The sequence below is a fragment of the Chionomys nivalis genome, chromosome 21 (assembly GCF_950005125.1).
Source record: "Chionomys nivalis chromosome 21, mChiNiv1.1, whole genome shotgun sequence".
Lineage (NCBI taxonomy): Eukaryota > Metazoa > Chordata > Mammalia > Rodentia > Cricetidae > Chionomys > Chionomys nivalis.
The window spans coordinates 7,023,533-7,050,588 of NC_080106.1; the positions used below are offsets into that span (position 1 = coordinate 7,023,533).

The following is a 27,056-nucleotide window of genomic DNA, read 5'->3' on the forward strand; positions in this document are numbered from 1 at the left end:
TCCCCTAGGGACCTCTTCTGGCCTCCTGAGGCTTAGCTCAGGACCTGAAGCTACACCCAAAGAGCCCAGAAATCTCTGTATCATAGTGACTAGATTCTCGACCAGTGAGCAGGCCACATCAGCGTTCTCAGCAGGTACTCCAGAATTGGTCTCAAAAATCAGTAAACCCCAGGAATGGGCACCAGGTGTTGGATGTAGTCACTACAGAACAGGCCAGTTGGCAGTGTCCAGCTGTGTGGGGCAATGACGAGGGAGATGGGTAGCGAAGCAGGGTTCAGGATGGCTGAGGCCAGAGCATGCTTGGAAGGACCAAGTCAGTTAAAAGGTGTGCCCAATCAGGAGGCTCCACAATGTGACATGGATTTGTGCTTCCTTTTGATTCCTTCCTGGTGGTTTACGTAAGAGGCAGCGCATTGGGGCAAGGAAGGGACGGAATCATGGGGCTGGGTTTACACCAGCTATGCGAAGCCCCTCCGCTCTGCCCCCGCCTGTGAGGGGCTTTCTTGGCTGGGTCTGTTCCTGACAGAAGGGATGCGTGTTGTCGGGGGTGGGGGGCTTGGCATGTGTGTGTGTGTGTGTGTGTGGAGAGAGAGAGAGTATGTGTGTGTGTGTTTAAAATACAGAAAAAAGAAGCATGGCTTTCCTCAGCTGCAGAGGCGGGCCGGGTTCTGTCCGTGCCAACTCCCTCAGAGCGGGCACCGTGGGGACACAGGAGGCACAGGAAGACTGCAGAGGTGAGGGACGGGTGTGGAGAAAGATGGACGCTTGCCATCTCGAGTGCCAGCGGCTGCATGAGGCCAAACCCCACGAACAAAACCCACAGCAGATCGCTGCCAGCCCATGTTAGGAGACGGAAGACAGTTGGCAGCGCTGCCGCAGCCTGGGAGCAGGCGGATGTAGGCAAGGCCAGCGTGGAACAGGTAAGGGGAGAGTGGGGCTCACTAAAGTATAAGGACTTGGTATCTGTGCTGGGGTGCAGATGGAAGCTAAGTCTGACCTGGGTGCGGATCCCACAGCATGGCAGCTTTCAGAAAGGGCCAGATCTGAGGGGTTCTGCCTGTCTCATGCCCAGATCATCTCCCTGTACCCTCTGGGCCCTTTAATATTCTTGGTACCTGCTGCTTGCCCATGTGTGCTTGACTGGTGTTCTAAAGATGTGGGGTATGTTGGCCTGGGTGGACCATCTGGAACCGGGAATACAGCAGCCGCACCCCATGATGGTCTCAAGGCTGCATCATTTCCACCAACGTCCGTGCTCCCAGGGACGGTTCACTCTACCCTGGCTATGCAAGGCCCCCTGACCATAAAGGGGTAGATCCTTTGGCAGGTGGGTCCGGATGGGTTGGGACTATGTTGGAAGGTTCCGGAGCATCCCGAGAATTGCACCCCACTCTCTCAATCTTCCCAGAGCCCCCATCCTTGCCCACAGCCAGGCTTGGCACCTTGGTGCCTGTGTGCAGATCGATGGGACTGAAGCCAAATGTGCCGTCAAAGGGATCCGGGTGCCAGTGCCAAGGAGCCAGCTGCTGAGGGCACGGGTGGGGTGGGCTCCGGAGGGGAGGAGCATGTGGCTGAGCTTTCCTAGCAGCTCCAAGGACAAAGCCCACCCCCTTCGTTAGTGGTCACAGGCTGGTCAGAAAGGGTGGGGCTAAGGATGGGTACATTCCGTCTAGTACGGCATGGGTGGTACCAGCTGGAAATGAGGATCAGGCAAGGATATAGGTGCTGCCCTTGTGCCCAGTTCCCTTTCCTTAAGTGAGGTTCCAGGCAAACATGGAAATCAGCTTACCCCCTTCCTCCTCCCATTCTTCCGTTCCCTTCTATTCCTTTCCCAGCAGAGGCTGGTATGGGCTCTGGGACTCATGTCTCAGGCTGGTGGGATAACAAGAGGGACAGCAGGGCCACACTGGGACCTGGGCCACTCTGTTCCAGTGTAACACTCTAGGAAGTCTCTAATCTCAGGAAGGTGTCATTCACGGAGATCTAGCGCACTCAGGTAAGCAAAGACATCAGCTTTGGTGCAGGCTCTGTGGCACCCAGCTTCCTCCGCAGAGTCGGGTTGGCCTAGGCTTTGGGACATGCGGAGAGTGTACTCTAGAGCCCAGCTGAGCACAGGAGACGCCCCAGAAATATTGGGGCAGGGGTCCTGAATGTCAAGAGACTGAGGAGCATGGTTCAGAGACTAAGAGGCACATTGTCTGGGGCAGGCAGTTGGGAAAAAGGGAGAAATTCCAGGGGAGGCTCAGAGCCCTGAGAAGGCTGAGCTATGGATGTTCCACAGGCAACCCAATTGGAAAGGGCCACCAGACATCAGCACTGCTTAGCCAATCAGAGATCCCTTCTCAGCCTGGGGGAGGTCCTGCCGCAGTGGGCTACAGCCTTTAGACAGAGGCTGGCTAAAGCCTTGTGAGGAGAGGGCTCCCTTTGAAAGTCCTGGGTGAGTCAGTTTCTGGTATGGCTCTGCACGGGGCTGGGGATGAGAAGGTTTGTGCCCACTGGGCATTTGGAAGAACTAAGGTGAGAAGACACAGACCTGCTGTGGTCACTGCTACATACAGGACCACAGGACCAAAGGGTTGGTTCTCAGCTCAAAGGAAACAGGTGACCAACCTACATTCTCAAGGGCAGTACTAAAAGGGAATCCCAGTTGGGCTTCCTGGCTTCGAAGTACAGGCTCAGTGTCATCTACCCCCTTGGAGCCTCGGATTCTCAGAAGCAAACTTTGGGGCATTGGTGCTAGCTCAGTCTGACCAGATCTAGGCTCAGTTGAGGACAAGAACCTACAGTCTCCGGGTCTGTTTGGTTGGCCATGGTCCAAGTGGGCCCTCTGACTGTCTGGCTCTGGGTCCAGGTGGGCACGGTAGGATGGATGAGAATCAAAAAGAGCTAGAAATGGCTGTGTGGACTTTATGCATTGTGCACACTTGGCCTTAGGGAGTCTGGGTTCACTCAACTGGGCAAGTTGCCGTTGGTCTGGGGAAGGGAACATGCTGGGCTGGTTCAGAGTCCCTGGTTGGAGTGCCCAGGGGTCTTCAGGAGGCCCTAGCTGTCCACTGTGGCCCCGTGGCCCTTAGCATAGCCTCAGTCCACAACACAAATATACTTATGAGAGGAGTGACCCTAGATGTCCATTGGGCCTTCCACCTAGCTGCAGGCAAGTGTAAGTAGTATACCTGTGTCTGTCACCTCTGTCTATGGAGAGTATTAACCTGTCTCCAGTATGGAACTCCCTAGGAACCCTCCCATCCAGAGTTGCTATGGCCTGGCTTGGAGGGTAGGTATAGGGTGGTTGACTACTCCATGTTGGGCGGTCTTTGCCGATATTGATAAAGGTAAAACACAGCAGGGCTGGAGGCCCTCTGGATGCGGAAAAGCTGTGTACCCACCTGCCCTTTCGTCCTGGGCTCTACAGTGCCTGTAGATCAGAAGGCAGGCAGGGAGGTTGGCATCCCACCTGCCTCCCAGCTCCTTCCTCCCCCTCTGCCTCCCAAATTTCACAGTGCCTGCTTTCTGCGCTGGCCCAGCTCCCCAGAGACTCCACCAGATGTTCCCGGGCCGCACGTTGCTCCCTGATGAAATATTCATGCAGTCGCTCTGCCTCTTGACACGAAAGCCTTCTGAAGCTTCCTCACCACCGGGAGCTTGGCAGCTAGCTCTCCCAATGTTGGCACCTAGCAAGAACACCCCATGGGCACTGGACAGGACCCACCCCTTGTCTTGAGAAGGGTCAGAGTGTCCTGTGACTTCATCCTTCTCCCTGCCTCAGGACCACTCTAACTCTGTTCCAGACTCCCAGGGCCCAGGGCCGGCATCTAAGCATATCAGCAAGGTCTTGGCTCTGAAGGGCAGGAGAGGCCATTCTGCATAGGATAAGCTACTCCATGGGGGACAGACACCCCCAAAGAGCATCCCACTCTACCCAGGTGAGCGGCCCGTGTCCTCCATTGTCCCACAGGCGTGTGCCAACCTTATAAGCCTACCCATATTCCTTTTGCTGGGAGTGGCTGACCAGGCTGGTTACTGGAATCCATCCACTGTCTCCTCTGAGATTAAGAAGAAAATCCCCCAGATACAAGCTCTGTAGCTGGAGGCTGAGCTTGCTAATGTGGAGGCAAGGATCTGGCTGTGCCTTCTGTGTATCACACTCCCCTGCAGTTCTCAAAAGCTCTCAGGAAAGCCTAGCTACTTTATTCAGCAGAGGACTGGCCTACCAGATCAGGAAATATGGTGAACACAAGACAGCTCAAGACCACTCCCACCATGTCTACAGGAAGCCATAGACTGGGGATAGTTCCTTCCTAGGGCTCCCGTGCAAACTATTGGCACAAATAGACAAGGAACCCATACTAGCCTTAGACTGGGACAGGTTCCTCTGACTGTTTGTGGCCTTCCTTTCAAAGTCAATTGGCACAGCAGGTGGGACAGTCTCTCATCACCCCCCCATCATTGTCTTGAGCCACCCTGTCAAGACCTGGACCTGATTCCTCCCAACTCCAGAGCCTCATGGTGCAGGGTTGGCCACAGAGGAAATCTGCCTGGTAGATCTCTGCGCTGTGGAGTGGATTCTTAGTCTGTCTCATGTCCTGGGTGCATCAACAGCTCCGAGTCTGCCTGGACATCACGTCCCACTCGCTCCTCCCATTGGTCTTAGTCTCCACATTCCTGGGCCTGACCCTGGTACCTTTGCTAGGCTATTATATATATGACAGGTGACTGCCACCCACTTACTCCAACCTCACTAATAGCACGAGACAGTTCACCAGTTACAGGGCTCTTGAGTCTATGTGGAGCCTCCCTTCCACGGGACTGTTCCTGTTCTCACCCATGAGTAGCTGCTGCTCTGCTGTCTGGAAGACCCTCGAGTGTGACAGCAGCTCCAGGAACCCCTTTACCCAACATCACACTTAGGGGCAGAGCCCTTTACCCAACATCACGCTTAGGGGTAGAGCCCTTTACTCAACATCACACTTAGGAGCAGAAGCCTTTTACCTAACATCACGCTTGTGGGAGAAACCCTTCACCATACAGCACGCTTAGGGGCAGAGCCCTTTACCTAACATATGCTTAAGGTCCCACCCAAAGTAAAGGTTCTGCCAGTTCTTGCTCCTGAGTTCTTAAATGAGGGTGAGTGCAGTGTGCCCAGGCTCCAGCCATCACAGAGATGGATGACTTGCTGAGAGTCTGTGAACAGAGCCACAGAGGTGATTCCATGGCCCTTGGCTCCAACATCATCACCAGTTCTCTCTGGTTGTGTTCCGTGATGCCCTGCTCATAGGATGTTCTGATCACGGCTCTGGGTGGGATTGAGAGAGAGGCCTCTGGGAAGAGTTTCGAGCTGAGAGCATGGCTGAGGATTAATAGTCCTGGGCCAAGTGCTCCTGTATGTGTAATGATGATCCCAGCCACAAGCTTGGGAGAGAGCCCTCAGCTCACTACCTGCCCGAATCTCACCCTCCAGCACGGCAGCTGGTGATGATCGGGCTCACTCTGCCACTGACGATGGCTTCTTAGGGCTTAGACAACCCCATTCTTTCATCTCTTCTTTGGTGCCACCCTCATATGGTGCCAGAAGATACTTGGGGCTGCAGCAGTTTCTGATTCAGCTGCTTTCACAAAGACCCAAGGGGCTGCTGGGTCCTAGTAGAGGACCTAGGAGCCCCTGAGAGGACAATTTCTGGCTTTCAGAGTGTGGATCTTGGCCCCAGAGTTCTTCTCTTGATGAGCTGTGAGGTTGTCTGCCTGTCCTGTGTTCTGGTACAATGGAGTGCTGCCCTGTGACCCTTGGGACCCCGCGGCACTTCGGGGCCTGCAGCGTGTGTCAGAGGAGAAGGAAAGGGCTTGGGTGGGCCTTCTACAAAGACTTCCATACCACCCAGTGGGATTGCCTAACCCCTGGTCAGCAGAGAGGCAAAGCCAGCCCAAATCTTTTACCGAGGGGTAACCCTGTGCGGCTGTGGGACCCTGTAGTTCCTGTTCATGATTGACAGCCACAATAAGTTGAAGGAAAACTCCCATCTTCTTGCCACCTGCCTGGGACCAAGGAGCCCTTTGCTCTGCCCAGGCTCAGGGACGGTCCCCATGGGAGTAGCACAGCAGACTCACTGGGGCACCAGGTCCGTCAGCTTCCATTTGTCCTTGGGTCAAGTCTTTGTCTCTGTCAGTTGACTGACTAAGATGACTGTCGCTGAGCACAGCAAAGTAGAAACTCAGCAGGCAGCGGACCACAGAGCTGGGAGCTGTGCTGGTGGATCTCCGAGTTCATTGTCTCCACAGTCAAGGAAGTAAATGGCTCAGAGAGATCCCAGAGCTGCCTGCAGTCAGAGTCAAGACAGAAGAGGCTAGGACCCTTACCTGGAGCCCTGGCTGCCTGTTGGGGACCAGCCACCAGGATCTGGAGCAGCAACCTCCCTCCCCCAGGAACTCCCCACAGGGACTCCCAGTGCTCCCGAGTTCACTGAATCCCGGACTAATGCCCTTCCCCCACACAGGCAATAGGTTCGGAGAGAATGGGTTGGCTTCAGGAAGGGTCCGGGCCATGTCTTCCCTCCCTTCTCTGGCCCCCGCTGCCTCTCCCCACGCTGCCAGCGAGGTAATAAGCTATGCGTGTCGTGTAGAAATGAAACATGTTCCGCAGAACAAATGGTGCTAATTTGCAGCAAGCTCCACAGCCCAGCATTACGGAGCGCCTGGAGGGCGGCTGCAGCAGCTGCGCCAGAATTAACAGCCTCGTGCAGCGAATTAGTGGAGCCATGCATCACCATCAGAGGGACAAAGCGCCCCGAACCCCAAGACTCCCACAGCTCTGTCCTCCAGGAAGGAAGTTGGTTCCTGGTGCTGAGACAGGACGCTGTGGGTCTCTTCCCTTCTGGAGGTTCTAGCCCACGGGAGTCAGTGGCTCCATCTAGGCCCCATGTAGCTGGGGTCACTGCTGGGCAGCTGTTATCAAAATACATCTGGGGCCAGTCCTAGTTGGGAGCCCAAGATCTCGATGCTCACTGTAGAGGCCTTACAAGACAACACCTCTTCCTATCCTCGCCTATAGATTGTGCTCCAGGCCTTTCTCTCACCCCTCCCCGCAAGAGGCCTAATTAATCTGCCTGTCTCTTTACTTCTACTTATTGCTCGCCTATCAGGCTGTTTGGAGCTGCCGGTCTGTATTGATCGCTCTGAGATGCACCATCTCCCTGGCGATTCGTCTTCCTCTGCGGCCCGCCATCCATCCCACTGACGAGTGTCTGCCCTGGGTGTTAGGAGAAAGCTGCAAATTGCGCGTTACATCTTAATGGGCAATTCCAGTAACTTCATTGCATCTAATGAATATTTAACATCACCCATCCATCCCCATGTCGCTACCCATCGCGCGGGGGGGTGCGGGGGGGGTTCGGGACTTCCATGCTGCCTTCTGCCTTGTACCTTCTGAATTGGGAAACCTTGGCTGTTCTCCCTGGACAGGTGGGAAGATGGCAGGTGGAGGAGGGAGGGATGGGCATTTGTCTGTGCTATGTAGGGCACTGTCTCTTGTGTTGCAGCACTGGTCTTGCTTCAGCTATAGGTCTCTGCCTCCCTTCCCCTCTGTGAGCTAAAGGATCATCTGGAATGCATGTCTTGTCTTGGGAACCTAAGATGAGTCTGCTTTTAAGATCTAGAGGCTTCCCAGGAATGCTTCTAGAGTGATGGACCGATGGGTAAATGCGCCAACAAGAACCTGGACTCAGAATCATAGAACTTCAGGCGGGTGACTAGAAAATGTCTTGTCTAACACTCCGGTGGTATAAAAGGGAAACTGATGGCAGCAGAGGGGAGATGATTTACTCAGTCCCAGCCCTGGTCTGAGGCTGTGAATTGTGGCAGTCCAGTCCACTAGCCACTCTTGCCTCCTCAGAGCCTAGTCCCACACAGCTCTTAGGTAGGGGTTTTGAGGGGAGGCCTATATTCCTCTCCAACCAAGGTCTCAGACAGCTTGCAGTCCTGGGAGGTTCTGAGACCACAACCTGCCTGCTGGAAAGGGAAGGGTACCTGTGCCAGGTTATATCATAATACTGCAGCTGGGTCTGACTCACTCCCCAACCCAGCTGCCTCTGGCCTTCCACACACACTGACAGAGGTAAAGGCATCTGTAATTGCAAGGCTCATTCTTTGCAAGTTATCTTGATAGCTAAGAGCACACACTGCTTCTAGTCCCACAGGCTGTGAAGCTGGCACACCACTGACTCTGCTGCTTCCACGGTTGGAATGCAGACCGCTTTGTCCCTTATCCCTAAATTGGAAGGCATGGTACTGACGAGAAGAAGCAAAAGATAGAGCCTTGAACTTGGGATGCTGATGTTGGGAGATCTCGGTCAAGCTCAGTCTCAGGCTTCAGTGATGCCAGCTTCTTTACCTGTAGTCAGAGACTTACACTTACTGTTCCTCGGTGTGTATGTGTTAGGATTCGATGTAAAGACATAATTTGTACTTCTGGTGCAGAGTCAGTATTGTGAAGCTAATGGTGGCGATAAAGGGGATGGTATTGATAGGAATGATGGTAGTGATGATAAAGATGGTAATGATGATGGTGATGATGGTGATAGTGATAACCGGTAGTGATGGTGGCAATGGCAGGATGATGATAACGGCAATAACAGTGGTGGCGCCGGCATGATAGTGATGGTGGTGACTGGCCATCATAGTAGCCAGACTGGCAGATCTTAAGTGTGTTGAGGTACAGGCCCGGAACTGTGGCTGTGCCTGAGATTACGAGACAACACGGTTCTGCAGGAACTTAGAGAGGAAAGGAAACACCACACTCCGACTCTTGGAACAGTAAGCATCGAGGTTCTACGGGAATAGAGGAGCTACCATGAAACCTGACAAGAAAAACAGCCTAGAAGCCCAGGGAGGAGACCAAGGCCTGGGCTCACAAGGTCACATGATCACATGGTCACATGATCAGCAGTTGTTGTGCTGAGCCGGAGCTGAAGGAGAGGTTGTGCCAAGACTCATAAGACCAAGGCAAGAAGGGACAGCCTTCTATCCAGCAGAAATTTAGCTTGGGAGGCCGTGACTGAGTCAAGGATGGTAGACTTCATTAGTAGATAAGAGTAATGAAGAGTTCCAGGTCTGGACCCACCTTCAGCTTTCAACAGTGCCAGGGCTCCTAAGGCTGTCCTGGCCTCCCTATCCATCGCTGGCACCAGGCAGCCTCTGTTTTCTGTTTCTTCCTGCTACACTCCACCTCAGAGGAATACTTAGAGTGAATGGTGAATGCTTATGACTGAGATATGTTGGAGTTTGACCTTCGGGCTCTACCTGAAAGGGCTTGAGAGCTGCTTCACCCTTCCCTCTACAGTTCTGGGTACTACTGACACAGCATCCCTGCCGTGGTGCTGGCTGTGGGTACCAGCAGTGTGGAAGGCGTGCGGGGGAGCATCTTGCTTGTCAGGACGGGAATAAAGGTGCTTAACTGGTGGGGAATTGGTGAGTAGATGGCTCTTCATGGTCTCCACTCTCCCCCTAGAGCGACAGTGCAGAGCAGCCCCTGGCCTCTGAACCCACCTCCAGACCAGGGGTGGCTGGCGGTCACTGCCTGGTTCCATCTGCTGTGCACGCGAGAGCACTTCCAGATGTCCCAGAAGGACCCGCTCGAATGTCAATTCCATCTTCTCACAATCATTTTCCGCATCCTCTCAGCGCCGCAAGAACGCAGCCTGCTCGTTTGAATGCATAATTAGCCCAAGCATTCTACCTCGCTAATTTCAAGGCAGGGGACGCCAGTGGAGGGGGCTTAGGAATTTGCATATTAATTTAGCCGAGGGAGAGAAAAATTGTTTACCACTTTCTTCTCGCAGTTGCTCACAGAGGACTTAACTCTTTGCACTCTCCATCTGGAGCCTCTGGGAGGGAGTGCACGGGGGCTGCAGCTAACCCTCTCCAAAGACCCTGCCTACCCAACTCAGCCCACCTGGGCTCTACTGGACACCCCATTGGGTGCAGCTAGCTGTCCCTGGCTTTGCAGGGTCATGTATCTAGTCACTTCAATGTTAGACAGTGTGGGGGACCCACAGAAGAGCCCAAGTCACCCTCCTTGGTTGATCTTTAGGAGGCAGGCGTCTGGGTCTTTTTGGTGGCTCTGTTGCCTTTATTTGTTTGTGTTTTGTTCCTAATTCTTCACTGTGTCCCATGTCTAGGGTCAGTGCAGTGCTGGGTACATAGCAAGTGGCAGGTTAGCCGTGGCTGCCCTGCCTTCCTCACAGGCCACTTAGTGACTGCAGCGGCCATTGACGAGAGAGATGCTACAAATAGGTCCCAGCCTTCTGTGGAGCAAGCATCTACTGGAGAGTCCAGTACCTGGAGGAAGTAGCACCTGCCTTGGCTCTTGCAGACTGTGATGCATCTCCAATCGATGGAAGGAGGCAAAGGAAACACAGGGGAATGGATCAGTTGTCCCCACCATATTTAGGGACTTGTGATGTGTCGGGCTAGGACTGAATGGTGGATCCGAGTGTGTGTTCTAAAACCAGCCAGACCCCCCCACTGCCTGGTACAGTGAGCTGTGGGGCGCAGGCCTCTCTGGTTCTCATCAGGGCTGTGCGTTTCCCCGGGGCAAAAAATATACTATGCCTGATGACTTCACGGAGGACTAAACTGTGACAGAGGACCTAGGAGAGCGTCGTGAGGCTTGGTTCTTCACAGGAGAGAAGCGTGGCTGGAGGCAGGTTTAAGCCATCAGCGAGCAGAAGGCTGTCAGAAGGCAAAGGTCTGAGAACGGAAATCAAGATGCTGGGAAGCTAGAGCTCTGGGAGGCCATAACTGAAGCTTTTTGGCCACATGGAACGGATGAACACCAAGATGTCCTCCAGATGAAGCCCTCTCTAGACAAACAGGGGCCCCACACAAGTTCCCACAGAGCCCACATGGCCTCGGCATTGAAGGTCACTTCAAGCAAGGAGCCAAGTCCTCTTTATAGTAGCCCGGAGACCCAGAGGCAAGCTGTTCACCACCTGTGGCCGTCATGGGATTTTTCTCACTGCCTTCAGTCCACACATGTGCGACGTGGCCCGGGGTGAACGCCAGAGCGCCCTGTACTGAGCCTGACTTGTGGCACATGCCCAGTGAGACCAATGCCCAGAAGTCCTGATGCACACGGTCATCACAGGACTGATGACTACAAGTGCCCTATCATTCCACTGCGGAGTCAGGGTCTTGGTGACAAGACTGGAGTCCCAGCAATTCGAGGGACATGGCTGAGGTCCGAGAAACAAGGGTGACGGGAACGCTCTGGAGTAGGACTGTGCCGGTTATTCCGGAAGCCTACTTTGGGCAGGACGGAACAGAGGCAGTAGAACTGAAACGCAAAATGAGATCTAAAACCAGGACACTCCTGGCCACGATGGAGGGGCTGTGAGTGAGGGGCTGCTGGGAACCTCACACTGATGGGACCATGCGGGAGACAGGAGCAGGTGCTGAAGACACACTTGGTCCCCATAGACTTCTGAACCCAAAGACTTAGAGGGCTAAAGGCAGGGCTGAGCCTCTTTGTGGCTTAGCCAAGCTCAGCTGTGTGCCTGTGACACCAGAAGAGGCACAAAGAGTCTAGTAGTTCATCCAAGGCCCCACAGCCATCAGCAGAACGCTCTTCCCATCCCCCGGGGAGCCATCAGGTGTGTGTCTAAAGGGGAGAGTTTTATAGGATCAGGATTTGATCGCGCTGGAAGACCCTAGGAACACATCCCAGAGCCCAGAGAGCACAGAGACAAACCCCCACTACCTGGGGAGGAAGGTACAAAGGGGAATAGGTGTGAGGCCGGTTCCACCTGGGAGGTCACAGTTGCTATTCTGTTTCATAGACAGAAGGGACAGACACCCCCCTCCAATCCTGTATCCACCTTGCCTGTGCTCAGGACTGCATCTCTTCTTCCCTGATTCCCTGGGCCTCCTGCCTAGGAAAAGGCAAGGCCCATGAACTAAAGTGTAAGGCCTTGTTTGGGAGTGGCGAGCAGAGACCCAAGGATCTCAGGTGTGCAGCCAACACAGGTCCCTGGGTCAATGTGGGCCCAGAGTCCAGACTCCTTTCACTGGCCTAAGCTCTCACTCAGTTAGGGTTGCAGAGCTCCAGGGGAGGCGAAAGAGCCCCACAGTTTACACCTAGCCAAGCCCAGTTGAGAGAAACTTGGTACTGGCTAACCTCTCTGAGCTTCCTTCCCTCGGTGATCTCCCTCCCTTCCTTGGCTCACCCCCCCCCCATCACCTCCTTTCTCTGAACCTCAGCTCCTTGGGGTTTATAGTGGCACAAGCCCTCCTTTCTCCTGCTCCAGCAGGTGTTCGTCAGGAGCTGCAGAGATGCATGGCTAACAGATGAAAAGCCGGCCTTTGGGGAGAGGGTCGTGTGCCTGTGAACTCCGAAGGCCAGGACGAGAAGGCTGTAGTCAGGCTGCCCTTACTGCCTAGGAGGGCAGGCACTGCCCTGCAGCAGGGCGGGAGCCCTGGGGAAGCAGGAACAGCTTGCTCAGGCCCCCTGCCGTTCCTGCTCATCCAAGTGAGGCAGGCTGGCTTCCTTTGTGTGGATGTGTGGGCGTTGTGGGCTGGGTCTGGAGGTAATTTGTCTGCCTCCTGCAGCTGACTGTCATCTCACATCTGTGAAGCAGCTTCATTTCACTGTCATTAAAGATCCCAGGTCTGACAGGTAGCAAAAATCCAGAGTGGAAACAACATCCCAGGGACCAGCCTTGGCTCCTGCTCCGGTGGGAGTCCGGCTCCGGTGGGAGTCCTGCTCCCAACCAGTCTCCTCCCCCAGGGAGGCCAGATGGGAGTTGGCCTTCTGCTCTGTCCTGGAGAGGGCTGGCCAGGCCGAACAGGTGTTCCCTGCTGCCCAATACAGAATAACCAGAGAGGGAGGGGGCAGAGCGGAAGCTGTGGGAGGGCAGAGACCCATCCCAGCCACCTGCTGCCTGGGCTGTGCCACACAGAAATCCCCAGGGGCCTAGTATTTCCCCATCCGTAGGTAAAGCAGGGAGGTCCCAGAGATCCAGGCACACACACCCTGGTCCTACTACCTTGGCTTCAGCCTCTGCTGGAGCCTCCTGGGAGGGGACTAGGGGTCAGGCTGGCTGTTCCCGATGGGTCTTTATATTTTTTTTTCCTTACTTGACACCTCTATTTTTCTGGGTAAGGACAAGAACCCTATTGGAAAGGTCTGACAAGGTCAGGAGAAGTCCCAGTATGTCTCTCTTTCCTGGTGTCCCTGAGTCCTTCAGCATAGGGTCTGGACTCCAGGAGCTGGGTCTCTGAACCTCCAGGGCTTCTAAAGAGCAGTGAATGGATGGGACGCATCCAGCCCTGGCACATGCGGTCGACTGGACTTTAACCTCAAGGACGAGAGCGACCTTAGTGGAATACCACTCACAGCCCCGCCGTGGGCTGTGGGAAAGCTCTTGGATCCTGCGGGAATGGTGGTCGCTGTGGTTCCTCCTCTTGCAGGAGACCACGCCCACAGCAGGCCCGCTATATCTGGCACCTTACCTATCCACCAGGAGGCATTGCTCAGAGGTAGCCTGCACACTGGTACTGGGCCTGTCCTGGGTCACTGCAGACCTGTATGCACTTGTCCCCACCAGAACCCAGGGTCTGCTTTTGAGGTCTCATCACTTCAGGCTGTGAACTGTACCTGGGTTGGGTTGAGCCTGCAATCTTGCCCCCAGGCCCGGTGCGTAGGCAGTGGTACCGTGGTGAGATTTCCTAAGACTCTAAGCATTGCTGGTTCCTCCTGCTGGGGACCGGAGGCCCTTCCGAGGCCTGGAGCCCCCGCTGGAGCTGAGAAGCCCAGCACACGGAGGGTTAAGGACTGATGATGACTTTGTCTCTGCATCAGTGTACATAATGTGCTGTGCATTTGCATACTGCAGTGTGCGCTCAATTAAAATGAACTTTTAATTTCTTCTAAGTAAATTACTTCTTGCCGGTACGTGATGCGCACAAATGTCAGAATAATGGGAGAGCCTTAATGAGCCGGGGAGTGGATCTGGCGGGGGCTGCTGGGGACAACCCCCGAAACACACATGTCTACATGCCATACCGACATGGGGTGCACACTGTCCCTCAAGCAGGCCACACACTAACCTGTGACTTCCGGTTGTATCTTTTCTATACTCACCATACACACCCTAGCTGGGCCATCATTCGTGTAAGACTTACACTGTCTCCCACTCAGCAGTGGTCTTCTCCCTGTGTGCCTCAGATGCTTGCACGCCCACCTATAGAGGGTCCCCCTGAGGAACATGTGGATTCATCCAGCCTCAGTTTCCCCTTTTACTCCTTATTTTGGCTGTAAGCGATAATATATGTTTACAGGGCTTGAGGCAACAGAAGCTGAAAGCAACTTGAAGGCAGTAGCAAGCATGGCTCCCTCCACCCTCATGGGGACAGCACCTGAGCACAGATCTGAAACACATAGTGGGGGCAGATGGTACTGCGTGTCTGGTCAGAGGGGCAATGGAAAATCAGACCAAGACACACAGCAAGGGCAGGGGTGAAGGCTGTCATCCCAAGGCCTGTCCTCACCCATTTGATCTCAAGTATATGGGATACTGGTCTTCACCACAGCTGGCCTAGCTGGGGTGCGGGGAAGACCAGCAGAACTCCCAGACCCTGGCCTCTGGCACAAGGCATTAGCCTCACTCAGCACTCGTTTCAGTACCTTGGAGAGGTCCAGAGACATGCGTGGCTGTGGACCTCCACCTGGGTCCTGTTACCCAGCCCCTGCCTCTATCCACAGAGGCAGCAGATTAGGACACTATCATGGTACCACAAGTCGAGGATCAGCCCTGGCTCCAGCACCCACAGGTCTCACGATTCTTAACACTTGGAACCTTAGTGTGTGTCTAGACCTGAGGGTGCCCCAAGCAACCTTTAAATCCCTGCTCTAGGAGCCAACGAGATGACCCAGAGGGTAAAGGATGCTTGCTGCTAAGTCTGACATCCTGTGTTTGATCCCTGGGAGATCCACATGGTAGAAGAGAACTGACTCATACAAGTTGCCCTCTCACTCCCATGTGTGCACAGTAGCATGTGCACGCCCACATGCATATGCACGCACACACGTGTACACACATGCACACACACAGTAAGGATAAATAAGATATATAACCCTCCTAAGTTATGCTAAAGCTACTCCTCAGTGCCTCTGGGACCCTAGACCACCTGCGGAACACAAATTGGTCTCGCTGGGTCCGAGGCCACTGCCTGGCATCTGGCAGCACCGCCAGTGCTGCAGAGGTGACAGTGCCTGCCACTGCTCTCCCTAGGTGTGAAACTACTATGAGCCGGGCTTCTGACAGCCTCGAGCTGGCCCCTCATGTCTCCCTGACCCCCTTGGGTCTAGACTTCTCAGCAGAACCCTCTGTGCCAGTAGCAGCTGCGCTGGGAGATCTACGGACTGTGGCCTTGGTGGAGGAAGGAGGTGCCGGGCACGCACAAACCTTGATGATAAGATATCACTGAGCGATGTGACTGCGTGCATCCTGTTCTGCAGAGGGAAGTCAGGGAGGGTTTTCTGGAGGAGGTGGGTAGTGAGTTGATTATGGAGGGTGCACATAATGGGTGGGGGAACACAGGGCGAGGAACCACAGGCTTGAACTTGCATCTGGGGTTCTAGAAGATGCAGTTAACATAAAGAGGGGGTGGGGTTCAGGGGAGCACCAGTGAGAGGTGCAGGTCCCACAGCCCACAAGGCTGAAGAGACAACCGTATGAGGGTAGTCCTCATAGCTATGGCTGCTAAAGGGCCCAGGAGAGGAACAGATGGGAAATGATGGATATATTGGACAGATAGATGGAGGGAAGGGCTTTAGGGGAAGACTCACTATGAAGCAGGAGGGGTGGGGAGCATGGCTGAAACCCAGCCCCAGGCTGACACACTGTTTGAAAGATAAAGCCACTGTACAGGAGGGCAGGGTGAGTTCACGTTGTCCCAGGCAGGGAAAGTGGACCCGTGTGGAGGCAAGTATAGGGCAGAAACCTTCAGAGATACCACCTGTGACCAGCCCAGGGTGACAGACAGGTGGGGAGGCCAGCCCCTGTGACCAGCCCAGGGTGACGGACAGGTGGGGAGGCCAGCCACAGTCTTCACCAGAAGATATAATAATGCACCAGCAGGTCACGTGGTCACGGAAACGGAAGAAAGGAGCCAGTCCCAGCCTGGTAGGCTCGCCTGTGTGTGGTCTCTATGAAGCAGTGAATGGTACCTCCGCAAGCCCTCCTGCTCAGGGACCCCTGCAGGCTCCCTGGAGGTCCCCTAGGATGGCTGATAGCAGCAGTGAGTGGGTGGTGCTGAGCAGGAGGCTGGCTACACAGAATGTCCCTTTATGCTGTCCCCACCACAGACGGGTACCTACCCTCTAGGACCGCTGACCAGCCAAGCTATACATGTTGATCCTCACACCAAGGACTTACGGATCCCCTCACCCCACCCTTGCCACAAGGTCCTGCCTGGTCCCCAGTCCCCAGGATGCTCTCTCTTTTCTAATCTGCCCATGAATGATGCTGGGGGCCGTGTCAAAGACACCACACAGTGAGGAATAGGTTGGTGAGACCCTGGTTCCAGCTCCACATACATTGGAACTATAGGGAACTGTCACACTCCAGCTCTTGTGATACCTAAGCACCAATCCAGCTCCACTAGCTGTGCCGACCCCACCAAGTCCCCACTCCCGCAGTGCAGGAGGAACCATCTTCAGCAATCCCAGTGGCTGGACAGGATGATGCCCTCTCTGATTCCTTCCTTCCTGTTTGTCATGCCCACCTCTCCCCTGAAAGGACCCGACAAGCGCCACTCCCCTGGAATTTGGAGTCTGCATGTTCAGGTGTGTACACGTCTGTCTGTGAGCTGCTCATGCACGCGTGTGGGCGTGTCAGGTATGTGTGCAAGCCCGCGTGTGCACACGAGGTGGCTGGAGCTCTGCTTTCTTCCCATTGGTGAAATTTACATTGAACCACAAATTAATTTCATAATTTTTTCCTCTCTAATTATGCCAACATCTGTTGAGAGGCAAGCTGTGTGTGTGCATTTTAATGTCCCTCCCCTGCTCGCCTGCGTGCAGCATCGCTGTCTGTCTCCGGCTGAACTTTTCAATAATTATCGCCAAGAGAAGATCTTGACTTCCATTTCTCTTGCTGCTCAAGAGGGGGAGAGATGGTGGGGGAGGAAAAAGGAGAGCGGGGTGGGGGAGGGGAGGCAGCAGGAAAGAGAAGGCAAGAAAGGGCCAAAGGGAGCTACAGCACATGGGTGACTTGTAGGGACCTCTTCGTTCCTTCAGGAAGACAGTGTGGCTGTGGGGAGAGCATAGACAGGGAGGGAGAGCACCCGGGAACCATACGTGTCATGGCCCGCAACAGCATTCCACAGGAGTCGGGAAGGAATCTTGGCTTTGCACCATCTGTCTAGGGAACCCTGGTTCCTCCTCCGTGGGGCATCATGGGTCCCTGAGACAGCCTCTGGTCCTGGCAGGAGGCCTAGCCTGGCACCTGTATGTGGTACCCACACTTAAAATGAAGTGCTTCTGAGCGTGCTGAGAAAGAGTATTGGCACCCCTTCCCAACCTTCCCACCAGCACCCACCTGCTGGCCCAAGGAAGAGGGTGACCCCAGAAGTATCAGAGACAAAGGATGCTCCAGAAACCATCCTCCATCCTACCCTTTGACTGAGTGTACCCCATCAGTGCCTGAATGTGTGGGAGTGGGTGTGAGCACGCTGTGTGTACAAACTTGAGGGCATGCATAGGTATAGGCATTTGTGCTCAGGCACACACATGTAAGCATGAGTCATTTGTGTGTTTATACACATGTATGTGCCTGTGTAGACCTGCATATACTAACTTTTGCTTAGCCCTGCCCAGCAAATTGACCCCAGAGAGGTTGCATGCATCAGGGAACTTGCTGGCTGTCCAGCCTGAAATCTGACTATCTTGTATGCATCTTGTGAAGCTGGGCAGGCACTGGCCCTCTCCCACAAGCTTCGGTCTCCTCGGCATTTAACAAGAGCCAGACATCCAGCATCCACAGAGAGGTCACTCACATCCAGCAGTTGTTCCCTGTAACAGGTGAAGGTGTGTACTCTCAGCTCTGCTCCTTCCATGGGGACAGAGACTTCTGAAGTGGGACTGCAGGCTTTGAGCCTGTCACTTCCTCTCTTCTCATTACCGGAAAAGTCCCCATTGTCCCCCTTACTGCTCAGGTCCTCTCTTCTGCAGCCCGTCCACACAAAAGTGGCCACAGCAGAACTTATGAGCATAATGCTTAACTTGAAGCTGCTGGTCACTCCTCCCTGACCTCTGGACCCCAGCCACCATCCTGTGACAGCACTCTGCACCTGACCCTTCAGTTTCAGGACTTGTAAAGTGCATGTGAACTCCAGTCTTTAGAGACTCCCAGCCTTTCCGCATGCCCTCCTTCCCAGCCCCCCTCCTGGTGACTCACGGCCTTGGTGCCTCCTAGGAGGGCTTCCAAGTTTGCTCCAGGTGGACTGAGGTTGCCCAAGCTCATGCCACACGGGCTTCCTGATGGACATCACTTGCCTGTTTCTTTGCCCCCCCCCCCTGCTACCTTTATTCTAGGATCATAGTTTTTCCAGGGCAGGGCATTTTACCTCATCCCTGAAGCCTGAACCACGGTTGATGTTTAAGGACATTCTCTTAAATACTGAACTAACTCCAAAGCAGAAACACACTTCCCAGATCTCCTGGTCCCAATTCTGGGATGGTGGCATCCATAGACCCTCATCTTTGCATTCTAGACATCTACTCTGCCCAGCAGAAAGTAGACAGGGATGAGGAAGAGTGGTCACCAACCCATGTCTGTAGATACTGTGTCCTGACACCAACAAGGTGCCCACGTAGCTCCATGAAAGCCTGGGCACTTTCCTCAGGTGAGGTGCTAGCCTTGAGTACCTGGGGAGCATCGGCAGACTCATCCCCCTGCAGAGACCCCTAAATGTACCCAATAACATGGCATCTGAACGGCTTCTGGTGGGGATGGAAAGGGCTCTAGTGGGACCGGGGTATTGAAGAAATCCCATCACGGATGGAAGGGAAGGACGTTACGGGAGGCAGTGGATGGTGAGACTGCTTCTGGCCATGATTAGAATAACAGACAGACGTTGGGATTCCATGCCTGCCAAAGACAACTGTTCAGCTGCATAAAACCTGTGTGTGGTGATTTAGATGCAGAATGTCCTCTGACCGGCTCCTGTGTGGAATGCTGGGTTCCCAACTGGGGATACAACCCTTGAGAGGTGACTGGATCCTGAGGGTTCTGACTTACTCAGTGGTCGCACTATGATGACAGTACAGGGAGGCGGGGCCTCGTGGGAGGAGCAGCTCACTGGGGACATCCCTTATGGGCTATCTTGTCCTGGACTCTTCCTTTCTCTTTTCTCCCCTTTCTCTCTCTTCTTTTCCTCACCCATCTTCTTTTTTCCTTCTCTTCCCTTTCTTGCCGTCCCTCCTCCTCACCTCTCTTCCTCTTCTCCCACCCTCATCTTCCAGGTTGCCGTAAGGCGAGAAGTCTCCATCACACTACTGCTGGGTAATGGATGCTCTACCTCCCTTGAGCCCAAAGCAGTGGAGTCAGCTGACCCTGAGCTGAAGCTTGGGAAACTGTGAGCCAGTGTGACTCTGCCCTCTTTGAAGTTGTCGGGTCTGACACAGCAACGCGACTGTGACCAGCTGAACGGAACAAGCATTTTTCAGGCGTTGCACAGACAGTGACAAGCCACCCCCAGTTTTCTGCCTGGAGGAGGTTCTCAGACCTCTGCTGAGTGATGTGGGAACCACTATGGCGCACTGGTTGTAGCAGACAGAGGAAACAGAGGCTGGTGTTCGGGGTGCTGAGGTATCTACCATTCGTGGCGTATAGAGAGAAGGAAGCTGTGCAAACAAGAGGCCAGAGCTGTACGCAGGAGTTCCCTGGAGCCACGTGTGACAACAGTAGAAATTGTCCCCAGAGGGTGGAGAGGTGATGTGGCACTGTGACAGTGTTCACCTGAGACAGATGGAGGTCAAATACTGGCTGCAGCACTGGAAAGGCAAGCCTTGAGAGCAGGGTGACGACGGCCCTAGCTCAGAAGTGCCAAGCAGCCTCCTTTGTTAGCAGGTTCAAAACAGCTTTGCCGGGTAAGGCTTCAGGGCTGGAACAAATACTACCCTCTGTATAGAAAAGATCTCAGGGGACAGGCCCAGAGAGAGGTGACCCAGATGCTGAAATTAGAAGAGAAAGGTTTGAAAGGAAGACAGGTGAGCAGCCATCCGGACCACAGAGAAACAAGGAGTAGACATGAAGATGGATCAATTTTTAAAGATACAAGTTTAAGTACAAACTGAAAAACCCAACAAGGCTACAGACATGCTTCAGCCTTTGTCCAACAGCACGAAGCTGGATTTGATCCCCCAGCACAATATAAATCAGGCATGATGGGAGCTTGCATCTGTAATCCAAGAACTCAGGATGTGTTTACAGGAGGATCAGATGTTCAAGGTCATCCTCAGCTACAGACTGAATTTGAGGCCATCCTGGGATACATGAGACCCCGTCTTTAAAGCCAGAACGACAGAAATCCTCTACCTGCAGTACAGTTTCAAGCGGTGTAGAGAGAAACAGGTGCCTCCCAGACAGAGGCACACGGTAAGGAATCCTGATGACTGCTCATCAGAAGCGAGGTGAGCCAGAAGGCAGCAGGAGGGTGTCTTTAAAATGTTGAAACAAACCTATAAACAAAGAAAAACGAAACACCCTTGGAGAATTAAGCCAAAATAAAGTATTTCCCGGAAAACAGAATCCGAGGAAGTCCATCCTAGCAGATGTGTGGAGAAGTCCTTCAGGACAGAGAGAAGATCTGGAGAGGCTCAGATCAACCCAGAAAGGGAGCCCTGGGGAATTTGGAATGTGGTAACACAAAGTCCTCTTCGGAGGACAACAGAGTGGAAATAATGGCGTCTGGGGGGAGGGGAGAATAGTATTTTCAGAAGGAATGTGCGACTTCAACACAAACAGCAGGGTAGAGGCGCTGTGATAACGTTCCCTCTCGCAGCCTCAGATCAATTCAGTAAGGTGTGATCAGAACTCACAGCAAGGACATCAGAATCCTGAGAGCAGCCGCCAAAACCACGAGAAGACCTGAGGTATATCTCTGAAATAAAATCAACGTTGCAGAATAACCACATAATTCAAAAGCAGGCAAGAAGGAAAGTACAAAACAAAACAAAAAAAAAACCAAGTGTCTATATGAAACAAACAGCAAGATAGTTTAAATTCAATCATGCTAATAAGTAAATTAAATGAAATATAAAGGGTTAATATTTGAGCTAACAAGCAGAGATTGAAGGGCTGGAGTGTGTGGTCCAACTTGCTTCTCATGTTGGAAGTCCTGAGTCTGTTAGATATCCAGCACATAAAGAAAAATAAATAAAAGGAGGGCCGGGGAGATTGCTCAGTGGGAAAAGGTGCTTCCCACTAAACCTGAAAACCTGAGTTTGATCCCCCAAACTCACAAGGGGGAAGGAGAGGACTGACCCCTGAAAGCTGTCCTCTGACCTCCACACACATGCTGTGACATTTGAGGGTGTGCACGCACATCGGTGGTTTTACACACACACACACACACACACACACACGCACGCGCGCACACACACACACACACACTTTAAATTCTAAAGGAAAGGAACTTGGGAGTGGTTATGCTAATAGCGGATAGAGCAGACTGCAGCTCTAAGAGAGCAGAACAGGAATCATGTATCAGTTATGAACTCATAAGGAAGGACCTTCATAAAGAGCCTGCTCAGAGTTTCAAAGTTGGGCGATGGAGGTGCACACCTTTAATCCTAGCATTTGGGAGACAGAGGCAGGCAGATCTCTGTGAGTTAAAGGCTAGCCTGGACTATAGAGAGAGTGTCAGAATAGCCAGGGATACACAGATAAACTGTTCTCAAAAAAGAAAGAAAGGTTTCAAATTTCAAAATACATGAAGCAAAATTAGGCCAATCTAAAGGGAAGCAGACAAGCTCACAGTCACAGTTGGAGGTTCCAACATCCCTGTCAAATATATAGATGGAAAATCAGAAGGACGGGGAGGAGGAGGTGAAGAAAGGCGCTAAAAACAATATTTCAACCACCATGACCTAATATATTAACAGGGCCCTTCACCCAGCGGGAACAGAAGGCACAAGAATTCCCCCTAAATGCAAAAAAAATGGAAATATTGAGCAGCTTTATTCCAATACATCTGAGGCTGGGCGGCCCTGACGCAGAGAGAAAGACCCCATTCGAGTTCTCCACAGTTCCCTAGGCTCTGTCCACCAAATGCTCACGTCTCCTACACAAAAGGAGAACAAAACCCTGAAAATCCGAGCACACAGCTAACAAAGCCCCTCTTCTTTCCCTGTCGCTTTAGGAGCCAGGACCTTCAGCGCAGGGCCCCGAACTCGACAGAGCGCAGTAGTCTCTGATGCAGACATTCCGCTGTTGCTGCAACCACTATTTTGCTTTCTGACTGTTCTCAAACTTGAGCTGGAAGCATACAATATAAATAAAATTTCTGGCAGAACCAGTCCTGGTCCACGGGGGCCTTGACACCTGTTGGCCTGTCTAAGTTTGGTGTTCTGAGGATCATCCAGCTGGAGTGTCCCCAGCTGAGGCTTCTTCTTTAGCCACCTCTGGAGTCTGCACCTGCAGAAGCCTCACCCTGGCTTGGCCTGTCAGCCTGGTTCAGGTAGCCCCATCCTCCGTGACTGCAGCTAGAATCATGACCAGCCTTTCTAAGCTCCAGCCCTGTAGCGCTGAGGCTCAGGACCACGCTAGAGCCACTGTTGCTGAGCAGAGTTAAGAGCAATGGGATCCACTGGACACCACACATGTCCTGCTCTGTCCACTCAGGGGTCCTGTGCTACCTTTGCTTACAGCCTCAACGGGACATTGGAACATTGAAGGGGGGCCTTTATCAGCTTCTTCTAAGGTTAACCCGTGGCTACCCTCTGCCAAGATGCTGTGTGTGGGATTCTTGATCTCTGCTCATGTGTCACCTGCCTGGATCCTGGGGACCACAAACATGCTTATGAGCTGGTTGGCTACAGGGCCACACTTGCACCAATCCTAAGCAGACACGTGGGGAAGGCTAAGTTGTGGCCTTCTGTAGCCTGATTCCTCTCACCTTGGAGGGGGAAACTGCCTGCCTGCCCTGAACAGAGAAGGATACAGATGCTAGACCAAGGTCCACCACCCCTAGATTGCTGATGCCTTCCCTGGACACAGTGGTGACGGTGTGTATCCAAGCGCTGTCACAGAGGAAAAGGCAGAGGCTAGGATTCCCAGCCCGGTTCCCACCTCTGGAAGAAGCAGGAGGCCCCAGCCTACCCCCTCCTCTGATGTTTGCTGTTTTGTTGTTGTTAATTCCTCACCAGGTGGAACCGGCACCGTGGGGCTTAATTAAGCCCAGCCAGCTGTTGCTGAACACGGGAATGCATTGCGTGGCAGAGTCAGCCTGGAGCAGCGGAAGAGGGAGGGCTGGGGCCACAGAATCCCAGGCCAAGATGGAGTATGGTCGGAGTTCGGGGAGTAGAAAGCTGGGGCTGCCAGGGGGACTCCGTGGGGAGGTCCAAGCATGTTCAATTGCTGCTTTTCCTCCCCTCCCCTTCCCCACGCATTGAATGATCTCAGGTTCTGAGAACCGAGACCCACCCACACTCTCAGAGGACAAAGGGAAACTTCACAGATGGGAAAGTCCAGGGGAGGTCTTCAGGATATACTGCTCAATACTGGGACAGAAGTTCTGGAATGAGTGGAAGGAGAGGGAGAGGGAGGAGGGGATGAGAGGGGAGGGAGAGAAGAGAGGAGAGGAGGGGAGGGGAGAGGAGGGGAGGGGAGGAGAGGAGAGGAGAATAGAGAAAATAGGTGTGGTGGAGGGAGGGGTGTATGTGGTATTGGGGATGTGTGTAGGAGAGTGTGCATACATGTATGTGGAGGGGTGTGTATGTGTGTACATACATGCAGTGGGAGAGAGCATGTGAACACACACACAGGGATATATCGCGTGGGTCAGGCCGGCTGTACAGAGGTTCTCTGTTCCCACTGGTGGTGGGTTAGATGGGTTCTGTTCCCCTCTGGCGCCTCAACAGAACTTTACTCACAATTCCCATGAGACATTAATAGATATTCCAATAAACTGCTTAGCTGGGGGTGCAAAGCCCTGGGCCGAACAAAGAGAAGCTGACATGCTGGGCTGGGGCAGCCCATCCTTGCAAGGGATGGGCACCCCAGGAACCTTTTATCTGAGGTGTCAGTGAGCTGAACACATACCAGCAAACATCTGGTTAGGGGAGTTGGGGGTACAAAGTGGAGGGAGCTGGGAACTAACATGAGGATCCATTCCTTTACCTCCAGAGTGAGTAAAATTATGGACTGCACCCACCCCTCAGACTCTGACTCCCTCTCATCAAATTGTCAGCCACCCCAGAGTTAGAGAGGATCTCTAGACATAATAGAAGACATCCAAGTGGCCAGAAAAGGTGCCCAACCCTGGATGGGACCCTGCCACACAGCTATTTGTTCACATAACAAAAAAACACATGGGCAGGACCAGTGAGGACTAAGGGTGACAGGCACACTTGCTCACAGACCACAGAGGCCAAACTGTGTCCCTGCAGTCTAGAAAGTGGTTACCTCAAGGAGTAATAGTGATCCGTGACATCTGCGCTCTGCTTGTCTTGCCTGCCTAACCAAGGACCCTGTGAAAGCATGGGTGAAGTGAGGTCACTTCTGTGGCTGTGTAAGAAGTAGAGGAGCAAACATAATATCAGTCTGGGGGTATACTCCCGTTTCATAAGCCACACCCGACGGGGACAGAGGCAGGCAGCATTGCCCTGAGGAATGAGAGGCCCCTAAAGAGAGGAATGAAGGCTTCAGATCCTGCGTGTTTGGACGTATGAAACCCCACACAATGTCTGTGGCGCCCTGAGGCATGGTTAGCTAGCGTTTTCCCAGGGTGGCATACAGCGGTCAGTTGGCCCCATGTTTGTCTATTCCAGTTTTCTGACTGTCACTACCCAGAGCCTAAGGTCTTCTTTGGGACCAGATGAAGAGCAGGTGTCTCCAGTGTCCACACAGATGTCTTTGTTATAGCTAAGAGCAGGAGTCCTCGGTTTCCCAGCCCCATCTGATGACCATCTGAACCCACTGTTCCCCTCTGCCTGTGGAAAAGAGGATGGAGGGAGGTGAGGGACCAGCCCCACTGTCCCCCTGGCTCCCACAGTTTGGCTCTACCTGCTCTGGGCCTCACCTGAAACCACACTTGAGCAGGTGGCTCAGGCCCTGCCCACCAATGTTACTTGTCTGCCACTCCCTATCCCTTGTCCACTACCTCACTCCCAGGTGATGGACAAACTCCTTAGGTGATTGACAGACACCTCACCCAGTGAGCTAGCAGGTCCATTTTGACTCCTGCCAAGGGAGTGCCCCTGAGATTGAATGAGTTTAGGGATGTCCTGCATGAAGTTGGGGCTCCTTGACTCCCTAGGTTGGCCAGTGGGTGGATTGTTCTGATTCTGGGCACTTTGTGCTGGCCAGATGGGGGACAAGAAGGTTCCCAGATGTCTTCCATCTTGTACTCCTTTGTGTCTTGGGATTTATTTAAATGGATCTGTACTGCTGAGATTGAATCCAGGGTCTTGGGCATGCTAGACAGGAAATCCAGCACCGAGCTATGGCCAGCCCTTCCAGATTTGATCTTGTTGAGCCATCTCCTTAAGGAAGATGCCCAAATTGTGGTAGTTTTTGCAGGGTAGCCCTGCAAGGAATAACATCTTTGGTGAGGTCAGAGGGCAGAAAACTAGTGTTTTATGCCCAAATGCTGTGATGCAGTCACTAGGAGTTTTGACACGAAGTTGACGCTGGCTGAGAAAGAGGAGCCAGGGTGCCAGGCTGCCTGGAGTAAACACGGTCCCCAAATGCCAGTCCCAAAGGCGGGCCTCGGATTCTCCTGCTCCTGCCCAGCACCTGTGGGGCTGAGGTTCACTTAAGGCTGCAGGCCACAAGCTCAGAGTATTCAAGGCAAGTCTCATGGCAGCCTGTATGCATCTGAGACATTCTCGTGTCTGCACAGACTGAGGATCCCCTGGCGGGCAGGAAAGGGCACCCAGAGACCCTTGCAGGGTGGGTCCCAGGAATGTATAGTCACGGTGCTGGCCCTGCCCAAGCTCCGGGAAGAAACTTCCACTCAGAAATAGCCAAGGACTGTGCAAAACTCCCCACTGCAACTTGTTTATAATTTAAGTATTTTCATTGGTCAGCCTTCCAGGCCAGGCAGTGGTGACACACACTTTAATCCCAGTAGCCACACTTGTTGCCATAGAAACTGGGCAGTGCATCCCTTTAATCCTGGCGGTGCAAGTCTTTAATCCCAGCCCTAGAGAGGATTATAAAACCGGAGGAGACAGCTCTCAGTCATAATCTCACTCTGAGATTCCTAGAGGCAGGATCACCATTTCGGACTGAGGTCGAGGTAAGAGTCAGTGGCTGGCTGCTTTGCTTTTCTGACCTTCAGGTTGAACTCCAATATCAGTCTCTGAGCTTTTATTAATCATGCCTCATGTCCCCAGTAATATGAGTTGAATATTCTCAATTATATAAATTGATGCACCCTAGTTATATTCCCATATACCCCAATCATATATATTTCCATACACCGCCAGATATATCCATCCTCAACCCAATTGTATGCCCCTGCATCTCCAATCACATACCTCATGTATTGAAGTGTGGTTCCACTTCTCTGAGTTTTAATGGCTCTTCCTGCCATCTTCCCACCAGCGACCTAAACTGGGTCCTGGGAAACAGATAGTGGGGAATAATGAAAGGAAAAGGACCCTCCCTAGAAACACGACTGTTAGGAAATAATGTCAAAACAAAAGCTCCCTCCCTCTTCTCCCTCCTTGTCTTTTCCTTCCCCTCTGTCTCTCCCTGTCTCCCTCCCTCTCTGGGCCCTCTCTGGTGACTCCCATTTCTCTCCTACATACCTAGGCCTCAGACCGAATTTCATGGATT

At 53.2% G+C, this 27,056-nt stretch overlaps 1 long non-coding RNA gene across 1 annotated transcript; it reads left to right on the forward strand.

Annotated features, from left to right (window-relative positions):
* The first annotated feature begins 424 nt into the window (after positions 1-424).
* Positions 425-23,804, forward strand: LOC130863888 (uncharacterized). The gene is made up of 3 exons (XR_009055763.1): positions 425-920; positions 19,514-21,145; positions 22,414-23,804. It is a non-coding gene; the product is annotated as an uncharacterized LOC130863888 (long non-coding RNA).
* The last annotated feature ends 3,252 nt before the right edge of the window (positions 23,805-27,056 follow it).